Genomic DNA, 26,724 nt, shown 5'->3' with positions numbered 1-26,724 from the left:
TATTCCACACTTCTGGGAGAATAAAATAATGGAATGTTTAAATGCATGAAACATGATGGCACAAGGGTAAAAACACAGTGTCAGTTGGTCTCCTTTTGTCAGATTTTTTCCCCCAAAGGTTGCAGAAACTTCATGGTGAATTTCCAATTGAGCCACGAGTTAGATCCAACAGCACTGTGGTGCTGTCCTTGCTCGGGGCGTGTCTGGCTGCATAGTTCATCCCTGCAGGCTTCACTGGCCTTTCTTTTCTTGCGCTCTGTCATTTATAATCAACAGAAACATTCAGATATGATCTAATTCCTATATTTAGATATTATTGTTACTAAGAAAACAATTTCATGAATTTATGTAGTCAGTGCAAGTGGCCAGGGTCAGCTGCCTATTAGGCAAGCTATTAGATAACTCGTTTAGGTGTCCAGATGTGAAAGCGCAAAAGATCGACACAGGTGACTCAGTTGTGTTTTGCTGTTTGCTAACAGCCAGTAGCAGCAAAAAGTCAAAGGAAAGGGGAAAATAAAATGATTAAGATAGAGATTTGCGGTCACTTGGCAAAGTGCAGAATAAATCTACGTTAAAGTCTAAAACAGTTTTTCTTCACCTAAAGGTTATATCAGTGACAATTAAAGTATAACATAGTGTCTTAAGATTGTTTATTTTAATAACATCATTGATGTTTATAACTCATAATATTGAAAGCTTCCGTTTCTGTGTGACACTACTTCTTATTCTGAATTTCATATCAAACTGTTTAGATGGTACTAGAAAGGCAAATTGTCATAGTGTTTCTTAAATTTTCATTTCAACTATCTTGTAAAGGCACCTGCTATAACAATATGCAACAATTGTCATCTAACCCACGTTAGAGACAAATAATAGCCTCATTCACAATAAGAATCCAATTTCTGGGCTAGAGAGATCGCTCAGAGGTTAAGAACGCAGACTGCTATTTCAGAGAACCTGAGTTCCCAGCACCCATGTCAGGTGACTCACAATTGTCTATAACTCCAGCCCCAGGGGATCAGGTGCCCTCTTCTGGCCTCCATGTGCAGGTGCATTCCATTGCATAACTACACATAGATACACATAAATAAAAATAAAATAATTTTTAAAAACCCTCAGTTTCCTACAGTTAGAGGACAGGTTCTTAGATGTTGTCTCCTTTCTCTCAGTTAGAAATGCCTTTACACTGACGTCAAATGACTGTCCAAGGGACTTTGTTAATGCTGTTTTCCTGTCTGCAGACAGGGATTCTCAACCTGTGGGCCATGATCCCTTTGAGGTTGCTAAGGCCATCAGGAAACACAGATATTTACATTACAATTCATAAAGTAGCAAAATTACAGTTGTGAACTAGCAAAGACAATAAATTTATGGTTGGGGGTCACCACAACATGAGGGACTGTATTAAAGGGTTATGCCATTAGGCAGGTTGAGAACCTCTCCTCTGTAGTCAATAGATAGATTAGTTTTCCCAGGCATGCTTTGTGCCATTCCCTTCTCCTACATACTGGGGTCTTTGTGCAATAAAAAGCTATTTTAATGTTGACTTCAGTAAGATAACCTGAGACCAGCCATCCCTTGCATGATGCTATAATGCTTCCCAAAGCACTTCTTGAACAGAAATGAACATAAGATCATCTTTTGTGTGATAGCAGAAATCCTGCTCCTTGCATTAACACAGGCAACAAAAGCTCATTTCTGCTTTCTGTAAATGATCAGAGGAGATTTGACTGTTACAGAAAAGCTTTCACTGAGCTGATTTGTTCTCTGCTCTATCTGGTGCATCGGGGTTTTGTTTTTTTTTTTTTTCACCTATTTAGCTTAAGATCACATTTGCACCTTCCTGCTTTATGAACTCTGTTCAGTTTAGCATTCCAAATGCTCTCCCCTGGGCTGTGTCACTAGTTACACACTTGTCTCTTCATATTCTGTTGTTTAACATTCACAGATTCAACCACGTTTTTTCTTGTCACTATTCCCCAGCTCCTATAAGGCTGCACACAGCATTGGGCCTTATAGTCAGGAGATGGTTTCCAGCGCTCAGGAGGGTGTCCATATGTTATATGCAAAAAGTATGCTGTTTTACATAAAGGATGTGAACAACTGGAGACTTCTGTATTTATATGAGCCTTGGAGCCCACCTCCTCCAAATAGAAAGGAATAACTTACACTGTTAACTGTTAATACAGGTGCTGTGGCGGCTGTTACTATACATGTCCCATGATGTTTAGTTCTACATATATCGGTTCACTTAATTCTCATAACTAGGAATATTATCCTCATTTTACACTTGACACAAAAACTTAAATAACTTGGTCGATGTCATCAACCAATAAATGAAGGGTCCAACCATTAGATGTGTGCTGGTTGTTGATTTATAGGATTGTTTTTAATACTTTTAATGGTGTGTGCTTGTGTGTGTGTGTGTGTGTGTGCACATGCATGTGAGTACAGGTGCCTACACCTCTGGGCTCCATGGGGAGTCCAGAAGAGCATGCCAGATCCTTTGGAACTGGAGTTACAGATAATTGTTAGCTACCATGTCAGTGCTGGGAACTGACCTCAGGTCCTCTGGAAGAGCAGGCAGTGCTCTTAACCACGGAGCCATTATTCAAGCTCCTGTTCTGTGGTACTTTAAATGCAATGTGATGGCCCTGTTTTGTATGCATGAGAAATGCTCCCTATCTATCTATGAGTTCTAGAAACCATCTGCAATTTAAATTTGCTACTTCATCATTTAAGCTCACTTTTCCTTAAATGAAAGACTCACTTGAATTAACATACAACTCACACCTTCTTCACTCTTCCCCTCATTTCCGTGAAATAGTAAACATATATCCTTTCGAATGTTTTTATTAGCTCAATAGACACTGATGAGATATCAAATAAAAGTATTTTAGGTTTCCATATACACTTAATAGTTTTTTTCATGTGCACAGATCTTAGTTTATTTTACCGCAACTCTTTAAGGTAAGCAGGGTGAGTATAATAATTTATTTTACAGATAAATGGAGAAAACAGACACTAAGTTACTTTACAGGTGTCTGATGGTTAGTGCAGCATACTCCCTTTATCCCGTGTGCTTGAAGCTGACACTGTGTTATATGCTTGGCTGCGGATACATGCCCTTTCTTTCCAAAATTGTAGATGGTCCAAAGCTATTATGAAAACCAGCCAGAGTGTGTAATATGACATTGCTGTTCTGAAAGGTAATGATTATTTCTGGCTAAGGGATCCTTTAGATGGTCGAAACCAGACCACAGCCTCCAGATGGGCACTGAAGGATGGGTAGAGCTTAGACATCTTAAAGAGATGCAGACAGGATACAGAAAGATGGCAAAAGACTGCTAGGATCTCCAACTGGGAGTATTTACGTAGATACTTATGAATAGAAGGGGATGGTGATGGAAAAGCTGTAGGTTAAGAGCAAAGCAAAATAAGAAAGCTTGGAGAGAAAATGGAAAAGTCTAGAGTATGTCCCGGAGGGACAAAAGTGTGTGAGAGAGAGAGGGTACAGCTGCAGGAGGCCAGGACCACTGCTCAAGGAGGAACCCTGAAATCAGCACTGCAATTGTAGTTAACAGAGGTCTGAAAGGATAACTAGAGTGAGGGAGACCATGAGAATGGGGTTAGGAAGGTGGGGATGGGGGCGGGGTGAGGAAGAGAGGGACAAACGGACAAATGTAGCAGCGGCTCTGGCAGAGGAAGTGGAGCCACTGGGAGAATGCTCTTCTGGGCCAGAGAAGAGGGAAGAAGACAGTTTTAGAAGTTCCCTGCTGAGCCCTTGGCTTGGTCACACTAGAGGCAAAAGACACTATCAGAGCAGGTGTCATGAGACTATGTTGAAGAATAGTTCTGGACAGCAGGAAGACCTGCCTGAGTCAGACCTGGCCTGAGCTACAGTCTATAGGGGAACACACACACACACACACACACACACACACACACACACACACACACACACACACACACACACACATGTTCCCTGACACATACCCTGACATCAGGAGATTGCTGCATGGAAGCATGATTAGCATGGGCGAGCCCACCACCAACAAAGCCCTTCTAAGGGGGTAACTGGCATCTGTGAGCCTAGGATGGAAGACTCAGAGGTGGTACCAAAGCCGGCACTGAGGTGAGAGTCCACAGGCAGACTCCCTTCACTTTTAGATTTTCTCTGTTCACTGCCTGTGCTAGCTCAGCAAGCCAGCTTCGTCCTGCTCTGTTGTCATTTGTTTTCCTCTTTTCTTTCCCACTCTCTTTTGGGTTGGCTTTTTCAAACAATTCAGGCTGGAGTGGAGTTGGAGAGCCCCCAGTCTCAGGCTCTCTAGAGCTGGGATTAATTGGGTCATCTGATTGCATTTCTTTGCCTCTACCTTTTCCTCCATCATCCTATAGTAAAGTCCACATAGCTGAATGAATTTCTATACAGTTAGCATCCTCATTTTGTAGTTTGTGGAGCTTCACTTTGGATTTTACATTTTCACTGTTAATTTCGTTCTTATCCAACAGACATGCAGACACATACACGAATACACACACACACACACACACACACACACACACACACACACATACACACACACACACACACACACACATACACACACACACACACACACACACACACACACACACACATCCAGAGCTAAAATTAGAAAAACAATTAGGTTTACATATTATTTCATGGCTCATGTGGTCTTTTCCTGCACTCCTTCTTTCCTCATCACCTTTTCTTGTTCTTTTTTCTATACGTTGTACTGTACTCACACATCAATGTGTGTGTGTGTGTGTGTGTGTGTGTGTGTGTGTGTGTTATAGTCTAGGATCTGCATATAAGGGAGAATATCTTTCTGATTTTGAGTGCTTTCATTTAGTATTATAAATTATAAATCCATCCATTTTCCTCAAAGTTTTGTGACTTAATTTCTCTTCAGGGATGAATAGTATTCCAATTTGAATGCACACCATATTTTCAATATTTATGCACCTATTAATGGACAACAGAGTTGGCTCCATTTCCTTAACTATAGTGAATAGAGCAGCAATAAACCTGGGACTCAAATATCTCCATGGTAGAACACTGAATTTCTGAGTATACCTCGAGTCACATGATGGTTACATATTAATTTGCATTCCTACCAACAGTGAATAAGGAAGAGATTATCTTCCCCCCCATGTCCTCTCCAATATTTGTTGTCAGATTGGGGTGAAGTGATGTCTCAAAGTAATTTTAATGAACCCCCCCCCCAGTCTTGAGATGCTGAACATATTTATTGTTATTGGTTCTCTCTCTCTCTCTCTCTCTCTCTCTCTCTCTCTCTCTCTCTCTCTCTCTCTCTCTCTCTCTCTCCTTGTTTGTTCTTATTTTTAAAAGCTGTCTACTCAACTCATTAGCCCATTTGTAAATTCTGGATTTCAGTCTGAAGTATGGCTGGTAAAAAATTTCTTCTGTTCTGCGGGCTGTCTGTTTGCTCTGCTGGTCATTTTTATTGCTGAACAGAAGCTTTTTAATTTTAGGCCATTCCACCAGTTGATACTTGGGGCTGATTCCCCTGCTGTTGATGAGCTTTTAGGAAGTTCTTTCCGGCCCTGTGTCTAAAAGAGTATTCCTCATGTGTTAGTCTAAAGTTCTCAGCATTTAAATTAAGGTATTCCATCCAGTTTGACTTGATTTTTGCATGAAGTGAAAATTTGCATATAGTAGTGGGTATCCAATTTTGACAGCGCCATTTATTGACCATGAGGGTCTCACTATGTAGCCCCCATGTAACCTGAAAGTAGCCGTGTAGCCCAAGCTGGCCTCAGAGTCACCGAGATCTAGCTGCCTGTACCTCCTGAGCTCTGGGGTTGAAAGTGTGCACCACCATGTCCTGTCTTTAGGGTCCTTTAACTGTAGGATTATGGCATCTACAAATGGGAATATATTACTTCTTCCTCTCATATTTGTATTCCTTTCGTTCCCTTCTCTTGCCTTATTGCTCTAAGATTCAAAACACTTCAAAATAATTGGCAAGAAGAAACAAAATTTTGAGACTCTGAATGGGAAAAACCTAAAAGATAATTTAGAATTTATAGTCTCATATGTAGCATTAAATAAAGTGTGAGAGTGGACTGTGTATGTTACCTTCTACGGTTCTCAATCCGGTCTGTGTTCTCTGCCAGTGAAGGAACTGAAAGGCAGGAGAGTCTCAAGTATGACAGGTAGTAGATTCAAGGAAATTCTTACACACAGCAGGAAGAATCAGACACAATATCCTGGCAAACAGATATTTTTTGCCTAGGGGAGAAGAAACACACACATAAACAAACACGGAGAGACTTTCAAAAGCAGAGGGGAGGCTCTGGAAACCTAAGCCTGACCTCTCCTTGCGGGCTGGGGTCTTCAAGTCCTTCAAGGGTCTTCCTTGCCTTAGGGTTGATCAAGTTGAAGAAAGCTAGAGGGCTGGTTGGCACACAGCTGTTCTCTATACATGTCCTGAAATGGCCTATAGCTTGAGCTCTTGTTGAGCAGGGGTCCTACTGGTGCAAGAAGAAGCCCACAGGGCCTTTGCTTTAAACTTGTAGGCCATTGTCTTAGGTCAGGATGGGTGAAGAAGACACCATCTTGGAAGCTCATTGTCCTTAGTACCCAGTCATGGCTCCTCTGACTCAGCTTCCTAGATGCTGGCGTTACAGATATTTGCCACCATAAATAGCTTTCAGATAAGCAGGCTCTGAGAGCTTTCCAGGGATGAACAGAAGGATGCATCCTCTCAAAACATCTGGAGAACTACGAAATGAAAAGTCGTGGCGTTCAGGAAGTAGAATATCCAAAAGAGAAATACTAGACTATCACACACAGAGAGAGAGAGAGAGAGAGAGAGAGAGAGAGAGAGAGAGAGAGAGAGAGAGGGAGGGAGGGAGGGAGGGAGGGAGGGAGGGAGGGAGGGAGACAGAGAGAGAGAGAGACAGAGAGAGAGGGAGAGAGAGAGAGAGAGAGAGAGAGAGAGAGAGAGAGAGAGAGAGAGAGAGAGAATTTGTTATAGACTGAGGCACAGTCAATAGGCACTATCTAAAATTTTAGAAATTAAATAGCAGCATGAAATCTTTATTTAGTAATATGTGTGTTAATTAGAAGGACAAGCTAAAAGTACTTATAGAAATTGCTTCTGAGCAATGAAACTTAAGAAGAGGAAATCTAGGCTTGTTTTTTTTTTGATTGAATGTTTAAACATAAAAGTTTCTCATGCTTAAGCTTCTAGTATTGCTATTAGAAAATTACTATTTAATATTAAGTAATTCTAAAATACAAAAATCAAATCAGTGTTGACACTAATCTGTGAAAGGAAAAAAAAAGAAATGCAGAAACATTGATGATCTAATTATGGTAAAAAAAAAAGGGGGGGGAAGAACATAGCATAGAAAATGACTGCAATACAAGCACAGTAAGATCTTATTAAAATCTCCAAACAACAAATAATTATAATGGACGAGATAAACTTGTCAGATAAAAGGCACAGGGTTCCATAGTATGTGACAACAAAAACATGTATCCTGTTTCATCAAAAAGACATACTTAAAGCACAGTGATCAAGAAAGAAATTTCAGAGATGAAGAAATATATACTAAGCAAGCACCATTGATTTCTGGAGTCATCCAAAACTATGGGGAAGAAATGAAAGCATTTTAAGGAAAAGTAGAAAATGTCAAAAAGTTAGGAAAGGTGTAACATGTTCACAGAATGTAATTACCGTGTGTGTGTGTGTGTGTGTGTGTGTGTGTGTGTGTGTGTGTGTGTGTACACAACATAGACATATTTGTGTGTTCCCTGATATACTCTGTTGGCCTAACAATTTGGTTGTGGTAAAAAACAAAGAGCAGGCAACTAGTCTTTCAACTTCTAAGGACTTTGTTCGTGGATGGAATCTTAATAAGTTTCACAGTTCCCTGGTCATTTTTAGGTTATAGAAACCAATACAGGCGGTAAACCTTAAACCCCTACCCAGATCTAGCCAATGGACAGAACACTCTCCACAGTAGAGTGGAGAGTGGGATATTACTTTCTCACATACTCTGGTGCCTCACCTTTGACCATGTCCCCTGGAGGGGGAGACCTGGTGGCACTCAGAGGAAGGACAGCAGGTTACCAAGAAGAGACTTGATATCCTATGAACATATACAGGGGGAGGTAATCCCCCTCAGGAACAGTCATAGGGGAGGGGAATAAGGGAAAAATGGGAGGGAGGGAAGAATGGGAGGATACAAGGGATGGGATAACCATTGAGATGTAACAAGAATAAATTAATAAAGGAGAAAAAAATTAAAAAAAAATAAAGGTGTGTGCCACCATGTCCAGCTTAAAAAAAAAAAAAAAGAAAAAGAAACCTAGCCCAGTACAGTGCAACCAACCTTGCATGCCCTCCTAACTGTAGACAGGTCTCCTTCCAGTTTCAGCTAACGTGGCGGCTCAAAGCCTACAATAAGGAAGGAGGAGTCATCTGTCCAGCAGAAAGAGGAGAAAAGCCATAAAAAGGAAACCAGGGGCAGGGGCATCTTTTTTTAAGGCTGATAATTTTGTAATCTGGTAAGAAGCACTGTCTTATATCCATATCCAATTTCTAGCCCTTTCTTTTAAAAGCCACCCTAGTTTTAAAAAAATTCTATTGTTTCTTATGAGTATGGCTTACAACCTCCCAGCTTAGCTACTGGCTCTCAGCAATCCCTAGTCTATTGTACTTGCTTTACCCTTTACAGTAATGGTGACAGATGAGGTCTCTTGATAAAGCATCCATACAAGGCTGAGAGCTTTAACCAGGCTGTTGACTTCAGAATGTTTATAAGTCGGATTCCAATTGCTGTGTCCTTGAGTCCAGGGGAGTACCTGTCCAGCCCTTTGACTGGTTCTTTTCAAATGTCCCCCTTGCTTTGACTAACCTCATGTTTGGGTTACTATTGCTGCTACAAAATATCATGACCAACACGCAAGTTGGGGAAGAGAAAGTTTATTCAGCTTATGCTTCCACATTGCTGCTTACCACCAAATGATGATTTAAAAATCATTCTATTGATTTTATTTTTTTTTAAGGGACAGGCTTATTTAGCTTGCTCTCCCACACCACTGTTGAACATTGAAGAAATTTAGAATGGAAACTCAAGCAGGGCAGAATCCTAGAGGCAGAAGCTGATGCAGAGGTCATGAAGGGGTCCTGCTTACTACCTTGGTTCTCATGGCTTGCTTGGCTTGCTTTCTTAAAGACTCCTGGACCACTAACCCAGGGATAGCACTACTCACAATGGGCTGGGCCCTCCCCCATTGATTACTAATTGGGAAAATGCCCTGCAGCTGGGTCTCACGGAGGCATTTCCTCAACTGAGGCTCCTTCCTCTCTGATGACTCCAGCTTGTGTGAAGTTGACACAAAGCCAGCCATCACAGGTAAGAATGGCGTGAGCTCACATCTGGACAGAGAGGAGAAACTCCACAGCTCTCTGAGTTTTTATTAGAAGGGCACTTGGTAGATCACCTCATTCTCTCTTGCCAAGTGTCTAGTTCTGCAGTGAATGTTGCTTTAAAGGTCGTAAGAAGTCTCACATCCTCTTACACTGTACGTTCGCAAGCTATGAGGCCTTGGGTGAAACTTAGATCTACTAGATAAAGTGAACGTCTCCCTAAAAAAACCTCTATCTGTCTTCACAATATGGGTCCATTAACTCAAAACAAAACAAAATCATAAGTCTCAATGCCTATCAAAGAACTGGCATGATTCACACCATGATCTTATAGTTCAATTCAAAAAGCTGCACGTGAGCAAATAAAAAGATAAGTAATCTTCATGTGGCTAGAAAGTTTAAAATAAGCCAAAGTATAGGGTAATTCAGAAAATTATTGGAATCGGATGATAAGAACTTCACCTATGTGTCTTAGTTATTTTCCTGTTGCTGCAATGAGATACCAGGACCAAGGCAACTTACAGAAAGAATCATTCAGTTGGAGCTGATAGTTTCAGAGGGTGAATCCATGACATCACATTGGGGAATGGCAGCAGGCAGGCATGGCGCTGAAGCAGCAACTGAGAGCTCATAGCTTCACCCATGAGCACAAGGCAGAGGGAGCTAGCTGGGAGCGACCTGGACTTTTGAAAAGTCCCACAATGATACACCACCTCCTCCAACAAGGCCACGCCTTCTAATCCTTCCCAAACAGTTCTGCCTCTGAGGAACAAGCGTTCAGACATATGAGCCTATGGGAGCCATTCTCACTCAGACCACCACACCACGTATCAAAGTATACGTGCCTGTAATTTGAGTTCAAGGAAAGTTTAAATGTATCTACACACGTGGTGCACAGACATACATGCAGACAAAAAATATACCTGAGCAAAGTCGCCTTTTCATTTTAGTAATTGGTTTAAAGTATGTGTAATGCAGAAGCCAGAGGTCTGCATTAGAAAACTGCTGTCTACACAGTACAAACCACTCGACTGCGCTGCTCCACCTTCTCTTTGGAGACTAAGTCCCTGCCTGAATACAGTACTCAAAGTTGGCGAGACTGACTGACCAGCACACTTATGTGATCTGCTTGTCTCTGCCCTCTGGTCCTAGGGTTACACTGAATGTGACTGTGCCTGGCTTTTATGTGGGTGCTAGGGAACAGAATTCAAGTCTGCATGCTTATATGACCAACATTTTACCAATGGAGCTATCCTCCCAGCCCCTCAATCGAACGCTTGTTTCAAGAGAAAAAGAAAAGAAAAAAAGAAAAGAAAAGAAAGAGAGAAAGAAAGAAAGAAAGAAAGAAAGAAAGAAAGAAAGAAAAACCAACCTAGTGGCATTACATGTCTTAAAATTACAGTGCCCGACCAGGAGGGACTTCTCAGCAGTTAAGAGCACTAGCTGTTCTTTCAGGGGACCTGGGTTCAATTCCCAGGATCCGTTATGCAGCTCATAGCTGTCTGTGACCCCAGGTTCTTCTGGCTTCTGCAGGCGCAGGCACATATGTGGTGCACAGACACACATACACATTAAAAAAAAATACACTTTTTGTTTGTTTGTTTGTTTTTTTGTTTTTCGAGACAGGGTTTCTCTGTGTAGCCTTGGCTGGCCTGGACCCGCTTTGTAGACCAGGCTGGCCTCGAACTCACAGCGATCCACCGGCCTCTGCCTCCCGAGTGCTGGGATTAAAGGCATGCGCCACCACGCCCCGGCTCACATTTATAAATAAATAAATAAATAAATAAATAAATAAATAAATAAATAAATAAATAAGAAACTACAGACAGAAAAAGAAAAGCTAACCCAAGAAGGGTTAAAAATTAAGCTTTGAGCTCCCTCTACTGGCTCAAAGAAAAATAGTCCCAGAAGTAATTTAAACCCCAAATCACAAGTTTGTAATTAAGTAGTTCTTGCCCAACATAGATACTAAAAAGCTACCAGAGCGGTGTGGTGCCTCAGCCCTGATGAGTCTGATGCAGAAGGAGTGCCTTAAGTTTAAGGACAGTCTGGGCTGCATAGTGGGCTCTAGGCCAGCCTATGCTGTAGAACGATGATCTCTCTAAAGGACAAAACTCTCTCTCTGTCCCGCCCTGCCTGTCTATGTCAGAAGTGTCTGTAATGCTCTTTGTTTCAGCTGCAGCATCCAGAGCAATGAAAGGTGAAGGCGGGGTGTACTCACACGGTGCAGGAATGTCCTGGACTTCCCTCCTGTGGTACTCGTGGGAGGTGTGCTCTCTCCAGTGTATGTACGTAATATAGAATGTTTTCAAACCACCACGGCTATAGGCATAGAATTCATATAGCCTAGGATAAGATATGGTCCATTCTGTCACTTTGCCCCTGAAGAAAGAAAAAGACAAAACAACACAAAACGACATTACTTGTGACAAGATGAACACACCTTCTCAGTAGGTACAGACTGACATTTAGACTTAAAAAATCTTTATGCTTCCAAATTGATTTAGAGTGTTTATCTACTCTGATTTATTTTATCAATGTGCTAATGTGGCATTTTCAAAATGAGCTTTTAAGGCATGTGACTGTCGGTACACACTACATCTTTTTTTTTTCAGCACTTACTTTGAAATTTTATTTTCTTTTTAAAAATATATTTTATTAATTTATTCATATTACATCTCAATTGTTAGCCCATCCCTTGTATCCTCCCATTCCCCCCTCCCTCCCGCTTTCCCCTTACTCCCCTCCCCTATGTCTGTGACTGAGGGGGACCTCCTCCCCCTGTATATGCTCATAGGGTAACTAGTCTCTTCTTGGTAGCCTGCTACCCTTCCTCTGAGTGCCACCAGGCCTCCCCATCCAGGGGACATGGTAAAATATGGGGCACCAGAGTTCGTGTGAAAGTCAGACCCCACTCTCCACTCAACTATGGAGAATGCCCTGTCCATTGGCAAGATCTGGATAGGAGTTCAAAGTTTACTGCATGTATTTTCCTTGGCTGGTGCCATAGTTTGAGCAGGACCTCCAGGCCCATATCTGCTCGTCATAATGTTCTTCTTATAGGTTTCTAGGACCCTCTGGATCCTTCTATTTCCCCATTCTCCCATGCTTCTCTCACCTAGAGTCCCAATAGGATGTCCTCCCCTCTGTCCCACTTTCCTGGTAAGTGAAGGCTTTCGTGGGACATGCCCCTTGGGCTAGTGTCCAGATAGAAGTGAGTCTATACCATTTGACTCTTTCTGCTTCTGGGTTAACTCACTCATTATGATCATTTCTAGTTCAACCCATTTGTCCACAAATTTCGGAAATTCCTTGTTTTTAATAGCTGAGTAGTATTCATAGTGTAAGCGTACCACAGTTTCTTTATCCATCCTTCTACTGGGGACACTTAGGCTGTGTCCAGGTTCTGGATTTTATGAATAAGGTTGCTATGAACATGGCTGAGCATATGTCCTTGTTGTGTGATGGAGCATCTTCTGGGTATATTCCAAGGAGTGGAATAGCTGGGTCTTGAGGAAGCCTAACTCCCAGTTGTCTGAGATAACGCCAGATAGATTTCCAAAGTGGCTGTACTAGTTTGCATTCCCACCAGCAATGAAGGAGTGTTCCTCTTTCTCCACATCCTCACCAGCATGTGGTGTCACTTGAATTTTTGATCTTAGACATTCTGATGGGTGTAAGATGGAATCTCAGAGTTGTTTTGATTTGCATTTCCCTGATGATTTAGGACGTTGAGGATTTCTTTAAGTATTTCTCAGCCATTCGATATTCCTCTGTTGAGAATTCTGTTTAGTTCTGAGCCCCATTTCTCTATTGGGTTATTTGGTTTGGTGGTGTTTAATTTCTTGAGTTCTTTATATATTTTAGATATTAGACCTTTGTCAGATGTAGGGTTCACGCCACATCATTTTAAGTCAACAAATATTCATCAAGCATGCCAACCATGAACTGCAATAAATAAACAAAGGAAAGTCTATCTTTGGAGTCTGTAGAATGACACACTAGGTTTTTAATTTTAAAATTCTGTGAAAAGCAGTGTAGAAACAAAAGATTATATTTCATCACCTGCGTGCTAGTACTGCCTTCTTTTTTGTTTGTTTGTTTGTTTGTTTTTTAGACATGGTTTCTCTGTGTAGCCCTGACTATCCTGGACTTACTTTGTAGACCAGGCTAGCCTCGACTCACAAAGATCCACCTGCCTCTGCCTCCCGAGTGCTGGGATTAAAGGCATGCACTCCCATGCCTGGCCTTAGTACTGCCTTCTTTTTCCCTCTTGTGTAAGCTAGTTGGGTTGTATAATAAAGTGTAATTGTTAAGAAACAGAGCCTACAGTGCTCAGTACATAGTGTAGGTGGAGTGCTTGGAGCAGTGCCAAGGGAAGTACACAACACATGTCGGCCAGAGCTGTAGTAACACTGAGATTCAAGTGTTCGTGCGAGCATGTCAGCTCACAAAAGCTCTAACAGAGGCTGAAATCAGGACAGGAAAACAACATGTTCAAGGCAGCCCAATTATGAAGAAGGCGGAGCAGTGGTCCTGCATCTGAGGGGCAGATAGTTGTCACCTTGTCCTCACAACAGGGAATGATGGAGCAAAACTGAACTTAACAATGTCTCCCAGATTAAAGAATTGAAGTCATGTTTTTAGAATAACTGTTTTTTGGAATAACTCCAAAAACTGGAGTAAGAAAAAATACATAGAATTCTAGTCCAACAAAAGCAACACTACTAGCCCTGGACAGGCAGGTCTGGTGGGAAATTAAGCTGTATTTGTGCACTGCTGGCTGCACAAAGTGAAAAACCTTGAGAGTCATGAATTTTACCTATGGAAAGAAAATAGCATCCTCAATTTATGAATTAATCCAGTCATGAAGTCAGAGCTCTTGTGACTTGAGCACTTTGCCAGTGCCCCATCTCTGAATACTGGGAACCAAGCCTTCTGTACATGGGCCTTTCAGAAGGACACTTCAAATTGAAGTCATAATACTTATCTAGGAAGAAGATTATATACATATATATGTACATATATATGAGATATATATTTAATTGTGACTTACATATAGTGGAGTATTACAGAAGGAATGAATAAAAATAAAATGTTTTATTTTTCCATTTTTGGTTTAATAAATAACATCTTCCTCAAAGGAATAATAGCAGAAATATACTTGGTGACTATGGTTTGTGGATGAGTGAAGCAAGTGCAAGGGATGGGAATGAGCAATTGTTAATTCTTAATTATCAGGAATGCATATTATCCACAAAGTGTGTGATGTTAGATTACATTGTTCTTGAATTGGTTATAGCTGTCCATTGCTAACTCTAGGCAATCACTAAAATTGTTTTTAAATAAAGGTATAGTTGATATGACAAGATGAGGGGAAAAATGGAAGAAATGTTCAGCCAAAATAATGGAAGAAAACAGTGGAAGACAAAATAAGTAAAAACAAGGACAATAAATAATAAATAGTGACAGTTATAAAATATATTAATTCAATTATAGCACTAATTATATTAAACAGCTCAATCTAAGTATGAAGCTTAAGACATAACGGTATCACTTTGGGTTTTTACAAAGGCCCAGCAAGATATGCCCATCAGTGTATTAGTGGCAAGAATGCTATGGGAGTAAACAACCACTTTCTAATTGGTTCTAGGCCAGTCCACCAGAACTCAGCTCATTCCTGGCACTGTTATCAGAGTTATAACCAATGAATAGGTAGGTCTTAGACGCCAGGAAAGAATGTACTACGTTTCCTCTGCTAGATGTACGTAGTATTAAACTGACTGCTCATGACTTATCATATCATAGAATAGTGTATCTCTTACCCTTCATTAGAGAAGTTTCCTTTTCCAATATATGTATCGGCTTTAACACATAGACCCACAACTGGTCAAGGTGTAGAGAATAAGAGACTGTGGGCTGCTTGGCTCTTAATGGGACATCTATATCACAGCCCTCCTCCAAAAGTTTATGGATCATCCCAATCAAGGGGCAGAAAGATCCTAAGAGCCAGAGGTGGGGGATGACTACACAGAAACAGAGTTTCCGGGACAAAACAAAGGCAGCTACACCTATGAACTCACAGTGAGACCTGCACAAGCTCAAGTCAGACAATGATCTCAGCATGGAGTTGGGGTGTAGTCATGAAGTTCCACCCCCCAGCTGAGGAGCTATTGGAAACCGACGGCTCCTGGGAGAGGAGGGCGAGTTTTCTTCACTGAGGATGCTCGCTCTGAGAGGCGATCCCTGCCACATCCGTGCACATACCAGCAGCCCTGAGCAGACTTGATGGGAATAAAAGAACACATGAAGTTGGAAGAGAACAGGGGTCAGAAGGGTGGGAGAGGAGCTGGAGTGGAGGGAGTGGGGGATGGGCTGCATCAAAACACACGGTGAGCATGCGCAGAACCTCAAACAATAACGTGGTTTAAAAAGAGCGCAAAGCAGAACACAAAGTGTCCTTGCGGAAGCTGAACCAAGATACTCACAGAGAAAGTGCCTGGTCACTACAAGGCTCTGAGGAATACGTACAATGACACCAATGTGGTTTGTGTAGCTGTGACACTCCCATTCCACTGCTCATAATCATGAAGCTATTCTGATTTGAGAGCGATATGTGTATAGGTATTATGAATTCTGATTTTTTAAAAGTGATACATGTGTGCATATGTTTGTATCTATGTATGTCTGTATGTATGAACACACACACAAACCTGGTTTGTTTGTTTGTTTGTTTGTTTGTTTGTTTGAGATAGGTTCTTGCATGGAAACCTTGGCTAACCTCAAACTTACCGTGACTTCTTGCCCCTGTCTTATGAGTACTTCACCACCACATCTTATTATAATAACATTTTCAAGGCCATCGTTAGCATAGATAGTGAGTTCTCTGATGGATATGGGCTAAGAAAGTTGAAGACTTGGGAAGGTTCACTATTATAGCTGGCACTAAGAATGTGTGTAATTTACAGGAAGTCAGAATATCAACATCAGTGGCAATTTGGAAGAAGTTGATCCCAACCTTCAAAGATGAGTTCGGGGATTTTAAGACTTCAGTGGAGCAAGTCATCGCAGATGTAGTGGAAATAGTGAGCAGACCACAACTAGAGCTGAAGCTTGGGAGTTGAGAGGCAGTCCGTGACCATCCATCATTGTAGGCGAGCACACGATGGCATACCTCTTGCAGCTCTAGGAGGACCTGGTGGTGGATACACATAGCCCCTGGAATTCATCTCAAACAGTGGCATGTTGATACCACTTGGGAAGCTGAACAAGTATGCCACAAGTGAGAACATTCTTAACAGACAAATGGTGGCCTGGGGTTTGCTGGATATTCTGAGGGAAGGCCGCCATGATGAAAGACACTGTGCTGCTGGTTTGAAAAGAACTAGCAGATTTGATGACTCAGAATCTACTGTGAGAGCAGAGCTGAAGGAACATACTGCACTGTTTGGTCAGGAGGCTTGGCCTTCAACACTGTACACTTCTTCTATTGCGGTTAGAATTATCTTGAAGATCAGAATAATGAGGTGAGGAGAACTGGTAAGGCAGCTTTGCTAGTTCTAGTAGAGCAAGGGTTGGGTGATTTGATGTGGAGACTAAAGTGTGCCCTGTCCCTATAGAGCTGTCCTCCTAGATAGCAATGAGAACACAAAGATGGAAGCTGCATCTGTAATGTGCAAGATGGCTCCCATGGTTGTGTAGGACACTGTAGAATGTCTTATCCTTCCCTTTGTGAGATGTGCTGCGATTGTAGAATGTTTCATGTTTTGAAAGTCAAGTTTGAACATATTTGAGTTGGCCAGAAAGCTACCAAAGAAATTCTGCTGCCCAAATTTTTTTCCAGTTCTGATCATGTGTCTGAAAGGCCTAAGGTGAGTGCTTCACAACTGTTTCATGGGTAACACATCATGGAAGTTATTGGCACAATTGCGGTAATTGAGTTTACCATAGGCTCATGTATTTGCGTGCTTATTGCTGCAGTTGGAACTGTTTGGGAAGGATTAGAAGGTGTGGCCTTGTTGGAGGAGGTAGGTCATTGGGGATCAGCTTTGAGGTTCAAAAGCCATTTCCTCCTCTCTCTTCTCTTCTCTCCCCTCCCTCGGTATCTCCCTCCCTCCCTCCCTCTCTCTCTCCCTCTCTCCCTCCCTCCCTCCTTCTCTGTCTCTTGCTTGCAGATCAGATGTAAACTCTTAGTTACTGCTCCCACCTATCTGCTTGCTCCTATGCATCCCACCATGATGGCTATGGACTCACCCTTTGAAACTGTAAGCCCCAATGAATGCTTCCTTCTATAAGGTGCCTTTGCCATGATGTCTTATCACAGCCACAGAGAGGTAACTAAGACTGCTATTAACTTGATCAATGATCCTTCAGGTTGGATTAACTAAGCAACCCTTTTTGTTCGTTTGTCTCTGGGGGCCTATCGTATCTCCTTTTAGTGACAGAAAATTTATCAACAGAGACAAAAATAGCATCAAAGACCACACATTGTAGAAGAACAGATTAAGCCTTCAGACCTCAGTGTCCTTCAGTCTGATGCCAGACTGGAAAGCACACTAGAAGACTGCGCTGCTATGACATCTGGGAAATCTCCAGGGGACATAGATTCTCCAATAGATAGCTCCTTACTCTGTACTGTGTTCTCCAAGTCCCATCAGGAAGCAGCTAGTAACGAGAATGATCAAAAACAAAGCAAAGCAAAACAAACGAACAAACAAACAAACAAACAAAAAACACCTGTTAGCACAAGTCTATATTCCTGCCAGAGGTTGGCACCAGCTCCCCAGATTTGGCTCTGTTAAATCAGGAATGGTTCATCTCCTTCCATTTCTGAAAGGATTTATCTACCTGAAATAGATACTGACACAGAGCTCAAATAGGACTCTAAGGAGAGACTCCTCCCAGACAGAGCAGGAGAAGTACCCGGAGTCCCCATATGGGGCTCTCCTAATATCACCATGGCCATCTGGCAGGAACTTGAAGAGATGACAGAGAACCTAGAGGCCCACATGGATGAGCCAGACATAAAAGAACACATGGGAGGTACTGATGGATGAACAGTGGGCTTCCAGCCTGGATGCTCATGAAGAGGCTGGTGGCATAGGACAGTGGAGTGAGATGCAAGATGAGCTGGGTATAAATGAGCTACCAGACTGTGACAAACCGAGAAAATCAGATCTTAACAAACCAAGATGACTCCATACCTTTAGTCCATGCTGCTGTTGAGAATATGGATGCTGCTCCTCACTATGTCCGTGAAGCGATGGATGTGAGCACTAGTATTGCCTGGAACCCCAATGACATCTAAAGTGCAAGATGCCAATACCACAAGCTTATTGCATCAGTACGTGTCAATGACCAATCCCTTTTGAGCATAGTTGATACTGAGATAGCTAAGCACTGTGCATATAGCCAACCGGGTGTGGCTCTGACACCCCACAGGCAGAAACGGGCACTACGGAAGAGGTATTTATGAATCTCCAGTATCAGACATGCAGTGGCAAGTGCAAAGGACATTAGCGTTCTCCATCCACAAGCTTTCAGTTATTCTTGGAGACCAGTCGACAGCTACAGATCTGGTTCTACATTTTACGGGATTTTTAAAAGACCTCAGTGATGTCAGGATAGGTGTTCTTAAACATAGTCATGATTTTTCTAAATGCATGTTGGAAATGAGTTTCCAGCCTTGAGTTTCTGCCTTAGAATGGCAGTGGGAGCCAAGTATGCTGGGACACAGCTGCAACCTTAGTACATGAAAGGATCATGAAGTCAAGACCAGTCTTGGATAGCTTACATGACCTAAATAGAATGATGGAGACAGTCAATTAGTGAACTAAGCCCTATGTAACACAAAGATAGAAGAAAGGATGCTAGCCTCTTTTACACCACCACCAAAAATTAAAAATAAAAAAAAATCCCAACATTTTCAGTAGGCATAAAACCTCCCTTGATTGGAACCTGATGCAATGTCTACCTGATGTCCTGAAGCATTGTATGATACCATAAGTAACATGTGCAGTGTGTGTGTGTGTGTGTGTGTGTGTGTGTGTGTGTGTGTGTGTGTGTATGCACATCATGGTTTGGTTTGGGTATTATTTTTCCATGTACCTGTAATTCTGTTTTATTATGCAGAAACTAAAATCCATACCTCCTAAGTTGCTACCCAGGGCTCTGTTTGCCATATGACAGGTTGGACGCTGGCCTGACAAAATAGCAGCCCTTACTGCTTTGCACCCAGACTGTCACTAATGATGATGTCTCTTCATGGACCAGTTGCTCTCTACCTGACACCACGTTTGCTTACTTTGGCAAACAATGGGGCTCCAAATGTTAAGGGTGCTACTCACAGATGTTCCCAGAGAAAGAATACTATCTAGTCTCTGATAGCTATCATCAGGAGGCCCTAAAACAGACCACCATGGCGCCTCGGAGGGACTGAGATTAATGTCAAATACTTTGCAGGGAGCTGCCCTTCCAGTACCCAAACCTCTGAAGACGCAAAGAGCAGTGCTTCCTCAACCTATTAGAAAACACGGACTGTGGCGTTATTCCGGCTTCTGCAAGAGCTAAGGTTTGACTGCCCTGAACCTGCTGTGGGACGGATGTGGGAGGACCTTCTCCAGATGACTCCATTAGAGGTGCTGGTTACTACCCACAAGTCAGGGGTTTTATGAGTCAAAAAAGTCTAGTAACCACTATTATCTTCCCTTGTTGTGAAAGAAAGTAGTTTTTCAGAGGATTACAATTGTCACCAAAGTCTTACTCATCTTCCAGACTGAATAGAGCCTGAACTGGCAAATCATTTTCCTTTTTGAAAGGATGAGTTTCCCAGAAACCTGCATTGCTTTTTCCTGGTTTTATTCAATGACTGATAAATGCCATTCTTAGAATGGAGTGGGGGAAACCTTTAGTATTAGCTTAAGCATTCGTCCCACGTGCAAAGTCTGTTCAGCATGATGGCTGCCCATCCCAGCCCCAATTGTAAATAGTTTTTCATGTGTATAAGTGGTAAGAGGACTTTTAAAAAAATTTCCCCCAAGAGCTTGATGTTGACACTAAAATATACTGGTTTTGACTCCTAATGCAGCACATTGCTGCACACATTGACACAATATTTGCAGAATCTCTCTCTCTACTATTTTTTTCATATTGGTCATGACCTGAAGGAAATTTCTTATCATGAATAGTGTGTGTAAGGGTATTTTAACTTGATTCATGGTCAGCTCTGGGGTGAGACTTTTTCTTCCTATTCTGTACAGGAGCCACTCTGAGGTGGGCAGTCTTAATTGTGCTATTAGAACTGTCATGGTACCAGTGCCTGCAGATAGATCTGAATTGCTCAAGATCAGGAAAGATGATCACTGAATGAGGAGATGTTTCTTATTAATTAGCAAGGAAAACAGTCACTTGACATGTGCTCTTGGAGGAGATACTATGAACATTGTTGAAATGATGGCAAAGGATTTAGACAATTGTACAAGGTTAGTTGAGAAGCTTGGCTCTGGTTTTGATAGACACTCTACTGTGGGAAATTAATCAGCATGGAGTTACAGAGTATTGTAAAAGGGAGGCTGAACTAATGAAGCAAACCTCACTACACTTTGTACATTATTTTAAACATAATTCTATTGCAGAATGTGTGTATACCTTTGATATGTTATGGGAAACCAAGAAATTCACCTTGGTTGCTCTGTCATGGTGTTTAGTGTACTGTAGTGTTCTGCAAATGAACCTTTAATATCTTTAAGGTACACCTGTAACAGGATGAAGAGGTATACAACATGCTGATATGAATCATGTCTGGGGTAGCTATATTAACGTCACACAGAGAAGAACTCACACATAGAGAAATTATCAGAGAAAAGTAGAATATTACAAAACGGTAAAGGCTTTGTGCATCCAGAATGATACCACAAACCCTAATGTGTATGAGCCAGCAACACAACACCAAAGCACATGAGCCCAAATCAAATAGCACTTCAGAGAGAAATAAGTGAGCCTGTCATTCTAATTAGAGACTTCAGTGTTCCTCTCTCAGTAATTGGCAGGTCCAGAGAAGAGAAAATCATTAATAGAGCAGCTGAACTGAAGAAGCATCATAAGTCAACTGAATCTAATTGACATTTATAGAATGTTTCAACAACAGCAGGAAATAGATTCTTTTCAAGTCTGCACAGAACAGTTACCAAAATAAAGTATATGATGGGCCAGGCAAAACACCTTAGCAAACTTTCAGGAAAGGAAATATTTTTCTCTAGTGAAAAATACTTTATTCATTAGAAGTACCCAGAGGTAATCACAAACCTCACACCTGAAAACAGGTGATGTCATTTGAGCACGTAGACCTAAATATATCTTTACTTCATTAAAGCATCTTAATATCTTAAAGATATGGATTAATCGTTTTTATAGTCTACCAGTATTTTTTAACCTTGTTTTATACCTTGGCTGTCTTCCTTTTTTTATCTTATAAAAGGAAATCTAAAAAGCAAATGCTTGGAGCTGGAGAGACAGCTCAGCAGTTAAGAGCACTTGTGGCTCTTGCAGAGGACCTGCATTTGGTTCCCAGCACTCGTCAGGTGGCTCCCAACTGCTTGTATCTCCAGGTCCAGGACATCTGACACTGTCTTTGCTCCCCCCTCTCTCTGTCTCTCTCTGTCTCTCTCTGTCTCTGTCTGTCTGTCTGTCTGTCTGTCTGTCTGTCTGTCTGTCTGTCTGTCTCTGTCTCTCTCTCTCTCCCCCTCCCTCCCCTCACCCTCCCTCCTCCCTCTCTCAACACAAAGACACTAAATAAACATAAATGTATTTTACAAGTATTCTCTTACGCCACAATGGAATTAAGCTAGACACCAACAGCAGAAAGATACCTAGGAAATTTAACAAAATGTAAGTAATTGGGAAATACAACTTGTCAAGACACATGGGCACTGGCAGAGGTTTTGCTTCATGAGAAACTTTTAGCTTTGCATACGCATACTAGAGGAAAGTTCAAAAAGTCAATAACCTAAGCTCCAATTAAAAAAAAAATTAGAAAAAGAAGAACAAATTAACTTAAAGCAGAAAGATAAGCACTAAAAGCCAGATATCAATAAAATTTAAAACATCAATAAAGAAAATCTATAATTCCAATATTACAAATGAGAGAGAGGTCATCACTATATATTTCATGGATATTAACAGGTGACTAAAGTGATGCTGGGAGAGGTTTCTCCCCACAAGTCCAATGCCTTAGATAATAAGGGACAACACATTGAAAGAGATGGAGCCTGTGAGAGCCAGAAGAGTCTCATCCCCTCTTCTTTTTACTTTTTAAATATAACTTTCTTTAGGTTCAATATTTTCTAGAATTCATGGATACAAATAATATTTCCCCTTTCCTCTCCTAGCTTCCAGCTACTTCCCCATTCTGATTTTGTTTTCTTTTCAGATTCAGTCTAATGCTTCTTATCCTCCACCATCTTACTTCTTCCCCTCCCCCCCACCCCCTCTCTCTTTGAGACAGGGTCTCACTATGCAGCTCTGGCTTGCCTGAGGCTCACAGAGATCTGCCTCCTTCTGCCTCCCCACTCTGAGATTAAAGACATTTTAAACCATGCTACCCACAGCCCTAATCATCATCTTCTTTTTCTTCTTTTTCTTCTTCTTCTTCTTCTTCTTCTTCTTCTTCTTCTTCTTCTTCTTCTTCTTCTCCTTCTTTCTTCTGGTTTTGGTTTTTCGAGACAGGCTTACTCTCTATAGCCTTGAATATCCTGGAACTCACTCTGTAGACCAGGCTTGCCTTGAACTTGCAAAGATCTTCCTGTCTCTGACTCTCAAGTGTTAGGATTAAAAGTGTAGGCCACCAGGGCCAGGCTACCGCCGATCTCATTAATTATAACTTATCCTCCAATGATTGTTGAAGTCAAAGTGGGTACTGTATCAAAACACCCTCTGTGCTCTCCCCAACCCCCTGCCTCCCACAGCTCAGAGAACATCAAGAAGAGGGGGTGGACTGGACAGAAGAGACAGAGGGTGGGAAGGAATTCTGTGCAATGCTGTCTCTGGACATACCCTGTCCATTGGAAGCATGAGCTCACTGCAGCTATTAGTTTCCTGTATAAACTATACAGGATCCAACTAACCAGACCAGTCAACATAAGAGCAGACAGTACTAATTGGACTCAGTGGGTTACAACAAAAGGGAAAAAAGGTGAGTGTAGAGGACGTGTTGGAGGTGCCTGGTGGGAGTGGGAAAGAGAAGATGGAGGTAGGTATGCTGAAAATGCATTGATTACATGTGCAACATTGCAAAGGAAGGAATAAAGTGTATTTTATTTATTTTGTAAATGGGCATTAATCCTGAGGATACATTGCCAGAGAAGATATGCAGGTGGGAAATATACATATTAAATTATTTTCCACATCAAATGTTATTAGAGCATTGCAAATTAAAGCAACAATGTGAGAGCTCTATACACCCATAGCTTAAGTCAAGGCCACAGCAGGGAAGCAGCAAATGCTGAGGGTGGAGAACAGTGGTCCTCAGACAAGGCCAGTGAGAAGGTGCAACATCTCAGCTACTTTGGTCAATAGTTCAGGAGGTTTTTCCTTAAACAAAGCCCAGTGACAACTCCTAAGTATTTTCTCAAAGAAGCTGAAAACTTACATTCACACCAGATCATATAAAAACATGCTTTAGCAACTTTACACATAATTTCTCAAAATTTGAAGAAAATAAAATGTGAGAGATTCCTTGTTTAAAATAGAGCATTTCAAGATGGTGAAAAAAAATAGTGTTATACCAAGAGGCAGGGACCGTGTACTACTCATTGCACAGACCACACACTGGGGGTGAGCCTTACAGTCCTTGAGTTGGTTCCGTGCTGAAATATAGTGTGTCCCCAGAGCCAGGGTTCAAAGCATGGCTAAAGTGAGTTGCCAAGTTGTTACTGACCCATTAGGTCACTCACAGCTGATTTGTTAACAAGGTAGGACTGTGTCCACAGAGCACTCCTTTGTGTCTTTCCTCAAGTATGGAATATATGAACTTTAAAATGTTAAAAAAACATCAGCTTGTTTGAACTGCTGTTCAACAGCCTGTTTTCAGATAACTCCGTTAGTAAGAAACAAACAGGAGGTACTGAAGAGATGGCTCAGTGGTTAAGAGCACTGACTGCTCTTCCAGAGGTCCTGAGTTCAATTCCTAGTGAGCACATAGTCATTCACAACCATCTATAATGTGATCTGATGCCTTCTTCTGGCCTGGGGGTGTATACAGATCACTGTATAAATAATAATAAATAAATAAATCTTTAAAAAAAGAAATAAATAGGAGCTTGAGCTCTTTTTCTGGGAGTCATTTTCAGTAGTGTGTCTGTTAAACACAAAATGTCATAGTAGATAGTGAAGAACTTTAGGGAAAAATAATTTTAGCTATTATGGAATTCTGACATTATGTAGGGAGGTAAAATAACTGTACTATATTGCCATATGTACCCAATTTACATGCCCCTCAAGTGTAGTTAGAAATTCTCAACAGAACCAACATGCTTGCTGGGCAGAGACAATAAAAGGGCTTTAGAAAGAGCAATAAGGAAGTGAGGTTTTAAAGATGAGAAGGCCCCATATACACAAAGCTGTGAGGATCTGAAAATGTTGGAAGTAAATGAGGTTGATATCAGGCTTTAGATAAGGGGACGGCTGAGGTTATGGGTTGAAGTTGAATGGGCCCGTACCACCAGTGTGATAACTGGATCTCCGCAGGTAGTGAGGGAAGAGGCCCATGGTGGAACCAGCACAGTATTCACAATAAGAACACACACTAGCTTCCATAAAGAGACTATGGGTTAAAACAGCAGAGTCCAAAGCATCGGGGAAGATAAAGGAGGGCTTGTAGCTGGGTGTGAGATAAACAAACTGACCAAATAAGAAGCAGGGCAAGGCCCTGGAACAGGGACAGCAGCCTGGCTTGCAGCCGTGCCCCAACCCTTGAGGGCCATATCCAAAGCTGGATCACCCTTGCTGATGTTTGTTGGGTTCAGGGTGGAAGCCGAGAAAACTCACTTCAGACCTAGAAGTTTAAAATGAAAGCTTTATTTTCTGAGCCCAGGGAGGCAGCCAGTTCGGTATCTGAACCATGTCCTTGAGGGGAAGTTTTATTGCATATTTAGAGGTGAAAACTGCAATAAGCTCATACAGGGGAGAGGATGGTGGAACAGGGTGGTCAGCTCTGACTCAAGTTATTTTGCTAACAAGAAGTTCTAGCTGACCCTGAAAGTATGCCAGGCAGTGTTTAGGGTACATCCAGTCTACCCAAGTATGTAAATAGCAAAGTATGAATTGTGACACCATTGAATCATAGATAACAAGGTGCAAACAGAGTGTAGCTTAGTATAAGGTCAGCTTAACCCTCTGGCAGAGTTGGTGGCCTTTAGGAAAGAGTTAGGCTGTTTCTAACAAAATGGAGTCTGATAGCTATTTAACATGATCTTTTCAATTTTCTTGCTTGCTTCCAATGAAAAGAAAGTTGTAAGTAAGGATGGCTTCCATCAAGATGCATCACCAGGGAGACCACCTCAGACTACCCCAAAGACAAGCAGCTACATAGGAGGCAACCAAAAGACTAGCGACTTCAAGGTGGCTGTGATTGGATTAACTATCTGTCAGGGCAAAAGCTTGTAGCTGTCACTGGTAATGTGAATGTGAGTACAGAAAGAGTTTAATATAATTAGCAGCACTTCAGACACCTTCAAGCTTGAGGATGGCAACACCAACCAGTGACGAACAACTAGCAGACAGCCAGGGCCAAAGCTGGAGTCAGAAATGCACAGATGGGGCTTCAACTTCCCCTAGCGAGCTGGGAGTCTCATGGATAGCGCATGATCATCTCCCTGGTTGGGGTTACTTACTCCCAAGTGTTCACATCATTAATTTTCCTTGCTCTGATACTGTGGTGGTTTGAATAAAAATGGCGCCTATAGACCCTATATAGGGAGTGGCACTATTAGGATGTATGGTCTTGTTGGAGTGAGTGTGACTTTGTTGGAGGACATGTGTCAGCAGCGGGCTGGGCTTTGAGGTCTCAGAAGCTCAAGCCAGGCCCTAGTGGCACACAGTCTCCTCCTGCTGCCTGTGGATCCAGATGCAGAACACTCAGCATCTTCTCTAACACCATGTCCGCCTGTGTGCCACCATGCTTCCTGGCACGATGAGAATGGACTGTCAGCCAGCCCCAGTGAAATGTTTTCCTTCATCAGTTGTCTTGGTCATAGTGTCTCTTCGCAGCAATAAAACCACAACCAAGACAGATACAAAA

General features: G+C 41.8%; 1 long non-coding RNA gene across 1 annotated transcript in view; it reads right to left on the bottom strand.

Moving 5' to 3' along the window:
• LOC311596076 overlaps positions 1-26,724 on the bottom strand; it is a 52,149-nt gene that overhangs the window by 16,011 nt on the left and 9,414 nt on the right. The window contains exon 2 of the long non-coding RNA XR_014778699.1: positions 11,653-11,813. This is a non-coding gene — a long non-coding RNA (uncharacterized lncRNA). The remainder of the gene's footprint in view (positions 1-11,652; positions 11,814-26,724) is intronic.

The sequence above is a fragment of the Acomys minous genome, assembly GCF_964271855.1.
Source record: "Acomys minous genome assembly, chromosome: 4".
In the NCBI taxonomy this organism is placed as follows: Eukaryota; Metazoa; Chordata; class Mammalia; order Rodentia; family Muridae; genus Acomys; species Acomys minous.
The sequence above is the reverse complement of the archived record's forward strand: the minus strand, read 5'-3'. Positions and strand labels throughout refer to the sequence as shown.